This window comes from Cannabis sativa, chromosome 4 (assembly GCF_029168945.1).
Source record: "Cannabis sativa cultivar Pink pepper isolate KNU-18-1 chromosome 4, ASM2916894v1, whole genome shotgun sequence".
In the NCBI taxonomy this organism is placed as follows: Eukaryota; Viridiplantae; Streptophyta; class Magnoliopsida; order Rosales; family Cannabaceae; genus Cannabis; species Cannabis sativa.
In genome coordinates, this window is record NC_083604.1 from 70,875,322 (window position 1) to 70,881,369 (window position 6,048).

Genomic DNA, 6,048 nt, shown 5'->3' on the forward strand with positions numbered 1-6,048 from the left:
GCTCGGGTTCGGGTCACGATGCCAGGTCCAGTCCTGGACCTGGACTCGGACCCAGACCCAGACCCAGACCGAGATCGAGACGGACCCGGGACCCAAGACCAGGACCGGGATCGGGACCCGGACCCGAGACCCTAGACCGGGACTGGGATCGGGACTCGGATCATAACTCAAGACCCGAACCTGGACCCTGACCCGGGACCGGGACCCGGGACCCGGGACCCAAGCCCGAATCTAGACCTTGACCCGAACCGAGACCGGGACTTGGGACCCAAACCTGGTCTAGACCCGGACCTGGACCCAGACCGGGACTCGAACTCAGACCCAGGACTCAGACTCGAGACCCAGGACCCAGACTCGGACCCGGACCCGGACCCGGACCCGGGACCCAGACCCGGACTTGGACCCGGGACCGGGACTTGGACCCGAACCCAGATCTAACCCGACCCCGAACCGGGACCCGAGATAGAACTCGGGACCGAACTCGGGACCCAAGACCAGGACCGGGACTTGGACCCAAGACCGAGACCGGGGCCGAGACCTAAGACCTAGGACCGAGACTCGAACCCGGACCCTAACCCGGGACCCGAACCCTGATCAAGAATCGGACCCGAGACCATGACCCGTACCTGAACCGAGACCTAGGACCTGGACCGAGACCCGGACCTGGACCCAGGACTCTGACCCAAAATCAGACTCGGATCTGGATCCAAAATTGGACCCGAACCCAGACCCGAACCCGGATCCAAGACCCTGACTCAGACCCAAACTCGGACTCTGACTCAAACTTGGACCCGGACCCGACCCGTTGGGGTAGAGTTTATTAAAAATATATTATCTTTACACAATCTATTAATACATGTCAATACCAAACATAGTATTGTATTTAATAATACTAATACAAAATTAAAATGGATATAAAATTATAAGTTAATATTAAAAATTTTAAACAAAAAGAGTCGGGTCAGATCAAATCCAATTCAAATAAGTCGGGTCGGATCTGATCCGATTCGAGTATCTGATCTAGTGGGGCGAGGTGGGGCAGATCCTTACATGATTTGGATCAGGTTGGATCATAGCCGAATCAAGTCGGGTCATAGCCGGATCAGATCCGACCCGACCCATTTACACTCCTAGTATAATAATAGATAATATATATTTATACTTAATGGAGAAGTGTTCCATATTTAGATATCTTCTAAGTATAAGGGTTATTATCATTTTGAATTAGAGTCTAATTAATCATTGCACGTAGGATTGGTCTAGAATATTATTATGCAACGTCGTATATGTTATCTTTTATAAGTTTCACTTTGAATTAGTAGAATATTCGTCTCAAGTATAATTTTAAAATGACAATCATATACTTATTAATCATAAGAAAGATAATTAAAATTAAAGTAATTTGTGGCTGAATCTTTCTAACTATTATTTTACTTGTATTTTTAACTCTCTAACCTCCAATTTGGGTGGTAAAATCCTTCAAACGGCTAAACAGTTAACAAATTTAAAGTGTTATCCATTTATCTCAGTTAACTGCTGACATAAATTTCTACGTATACCTAAGGGTGTTCGCGGTGCGGGTGGTGCGGTTTTTCCAATTTTCCAAACCGCACCCGCACCGCGACACTAAAAAATCGCACCGCAAAAAATGATGCGGTGCGGTTTCTACGGTTTGAACTATCACAATTTTTTTTTTTTGAAATCATCATAAAATAATTAAACTATCATTAATATAATTATTCCAAAACACTTAAGAAAATACAACAAACTTGAGACTAATAAAAGTTATAACAACAACAATAAGTCAATAATCTTTTTAAAGTTTCAACAACACACCTAAATCAAAATAACAAACTTAAAACTAATTAAATTCCAACAACAATATAAATGTACAACTAAGATACTTTCAGCAATAGACTAATAATAAAATAAACACAAATTTCCAACTCCAAATTTCAATACACATTATGGGCTTGGATTTGTTGATAAGAAGAGAGGGTTTGTGAAGAGTTATGAATTTTACCCTAAGATTTATGGGCTTGGGTTGGGCTCATATGTATGGACTTAATTAAATAAATATAAAAATTGAAATTTTAAAACATGCGGTGCGGTGCGGTTTGAATCGCGGTTTAATAATTCAAAACCGCAAACCGCACTGCACCGCATAGTTTGGGAAAAATTCAAACCGCAACCGCACCGCGAAGAATTTCAAACCGCATTTTTTTGCGATGCGGGCGGTTTGAGCGGTTTGATGTACACCCTTACGCATACCATCATGTACACTTGACACATTTATATTAGTAATATAATTATTTAAAATTATAAAAAATTATTTCAAAATTCATTTTAAAATTTTTAAAAAAATATTTCTCAATTTTGAAAAAATTCAGATAATGGAAAATTAATTTTGTTAATTTTCTTCTAGTTTACATTCTTTTTTTTTCTTCTTTGCGTTTCCCCTTGATTTTTTTTCCAAATTTTTCTTTTCTTCATTCTTCATCATATTCTTCATACTGCCAACATTACCAACCATTAACTCTACCACCCACCATCACCATTGAACCCAAGACCCCACCAAGCACCGAAACCATAAACAAAAATCTAAAAACTCAGAGCAAAATCCAAAAACTATATACAATAATCCATAATAAAATCAAAATAATCCAAAACAAAAAAATTATTATATGTCTGATTCTAACTATAAACATTTATTTGATTTATAATAACATAGTTTATTCTAAAAAAAAAAAACTTTATACAATATTTACAAAAACAAATTCAAAACGAAACAAAGAGAAAGAGGCATCCGAGTCACCTTTAACTCGCTCGCCACAAAAAATTCAAAGCGTAATACCCCTTTTTCCTTCAACCACCCCGAGTCATCTTCCATTGCGCACATGAGAGAGCATCGAAGGTGGTGGTCTCACTCTCTGTAGATTGGGCTATTCTGACTCCGGTTGAGAGCAAAGCGTGGCTCCGAGGAAAATCTTGTGATGGGAAAGAGGGTCTGATCCAATGGTGAGCAACATACACTGCATATCTGGGTTTGATTCTGCATTGGAGATCGTTGGAGAGAAAGGTAGTTGCAGAGGAAGAGAGAGAGCGGAAGACAATTTAGTCTCTATTGGACCAGTCACCGTCGGGAAAGGAAGGTGATCTGAGCTTGAAGGAGATTTGAGCTGTTATATTATTTATTATATAATATAATGTTTAAGATTAAAATTGTGATATGTTATATATATTATTACATATAATATAATTGAGAATTATATGCATGTAATAATCACAATATTATGTGATTGGGAGTTACATATAGTTGTAACATATAAGAGGTGGAGTTAATATTTTGTAACTTCCACATGATCACTAATTAAGTGTGTAAAGAGTGGTTACACAACTTAATTTTTAAAATTCAAAAACTATAATTCAAATATAGTTGTTGGGGATTGAATTTTATCATTTATAATGTGTATAAGTGATATAAAATAAAGTGGGAATGGTTTGGAATATGTTGGAGTGTTATTTGCAAAAGCTGAAAAATTTAGTAACTAGTAACTAGTTACTATTTTTTTCAGCACTAATAGTAGAACGTTTTTTGCTATTGGGATGGCTTTGAACAACTCCCATAACCTCCAAATCACCCATTTAATCCCATTTACACACCATTAAGAAATGGTAACCGCCATTGGGTGTGTGATGTTTGAATTTCAAAGTTTGTGATCCTAAACACTATAAATAGAGGTCTTGGTTCATCCTTTGAGACACACTCTTCTCTTTTATCTTTCAAACACAAAGCTAGAGAGTTCTAAGGCTTGATAATTCCTAGAAGTATTTCCACAAAGCCCTAAGTGTTTCATAGAGGGGGAAATAATCTTCTTGGACAAAGGTGTAAAAACTTTGTTCAAGCTTTTGGTGATCCCCATCTCCACTTTGGGTGTTTGTTCTTCTTTCTTATTTTGTTCTATTCTCAAGTTTTATTTTGTTCTCTTGTTCTCCTCTAAACACTCCTATATATATACTATCATATGTTTATATATTGATTATATAGTATTATATATATTATATATACATACTATATATACACTCTATATATCATCTATTATATATATATTCTATATCATATATATACTCTATTATATATATTCTGTATCATATATATATACTCTATTATATATATTCTATATCATATATGTGATATTTTTAGACATAAGTCTAATATTCAGGACATGTGGCACTCTCGGATTGGACAAGTTCAAATGTTAGTTTTGTTAGTTGGTTTAGGAGGGAAAGCTCTCTTCATGTACTACACCTATATAAACTCTAAACCAAGACAATTCGAACATGACACTAATTGAGACACAAGATCAGAGAGTGAGAGAGAATTGAGACTGAGTGATTGAGAGGATTAGGAGCTAGACTCCTTCTGTAATTGATCCTTTCTGTTGTGATCAAATCACTTGTAATCATTCCTGATTAATCAATAAAGAAGTATGCTGATTGTTTCCCGAGGATGTAGGCATAGATTACATTGATCTATGTTCGAACCTCGTAAAAGAAAGGTGCCATTTTATTTGTTCAAAGTTCTTTAATTGTTGATTGCTTAAAGTTCTTACTGGTTAGAATTCATTGCTGGTTTTTGGACTGCATTTTCGATTTCTGGTTTTATGTTAATTTGTTCTTTGTTGTGTGTTCTTGAATGAGGTGAATTGTGGATTCACCACAAATGGTATCAGAGCAAGGTGAAGGAAAGAATTGACATTCAAGAATCGGTTCAAGACTCAAAGAACACAACCTGAAAATGTCATCAGCAAGATTCGAAGTTGACAAGTTCACATGGACAAACGACTTCAGCTTATGGAGAATCAAGATGAAAGCTTTGCTTGTTCATCAGGGAATTTCAGAAGCTATTGAACCTAATCAACTTGAAGAACTAACAGATGTAAAGATCAAAAGAGACACAGAATCAAAAGCTCACAGTGCCATTTTACTAAGTCTTGGAGATGAAGTCCTGAGAGAAGTATCAGATGAAACTACTGCCTCTGGTTTGTGGATTAAACTTGCTTCCATCTACTTGAAGAAATCCCTAGCCAACAAACTGTACCTAAAGAAAAAGCTCTATGCAATGAGAATGGATGAAAGCAAAGAATTAAGATGTCACCTTGATGAATTCAATAGAATAGTTCTTGATTTGAACAACATAGGTGTTAAGATCGAGGAAGAGGATCAAGCAATTATTTTGCTGAGTTCTCTACCTAAAACCTATGAGCATTTTGTAGACACCATTCTTTATGGAAAAGATACATTGACAATGTCAGAGGTAAAGGCTGCACTCAACTCAAAGGAAATTCAAAAGAAAACTGATGACAGGGGAGATTCGAATGGTGATAGTCTGTACATTGGAAGAGGAAGACCTGACAAGAGAGAATTCAAGAATAAGTTTAGAAGCAGCAGTCAATCCAAGAACAAATCCAAATTCAAGACTGGGAAATTCTGTTACTATTGCAAGAAAGAAGGACACTTTCGAGATGAATGTAGGGCATTAAAAGCAAAGAATTCTAGAGGTAAAAGTAAAGAGAGAGGTGAAACTAATGTTGCAGAAGATGGATACGAATCAGCAGATGTATTGGTAGTGTCTAGCAAGGAATCAGGCAGAGAATGGATATTAGATTCTGGGTGCTCATTTCACATGACACCTCACAGAAATCTGTTCTGTGAATTCAAGGAGATCATGGTGGAAATGTACTCCTAGGAAACAACAAAGCCTGTCAGATCAAAGGAATTGGATCTGTGTTGTTTACCATGCATGATGGCATCAAGAGGACAGTCAAAAATGTCAGGTATGTCCCTGAACTTAAGAGAAACTTACTGTCTATTGGAGAATTAGCTGCTAGTGGATGTTCTATTAAGATCAATGAGTCTTTAAGAGTAATAAAAGGCTCACTTGTGGTCATGAAAGGTGATATCAGAAATGGTATCTATGTTCTTAATGGAAAGGCAGTGTTGGGAACAGCAAATGCTGCTGTAAATGACAGTACTGGGGACAAAACT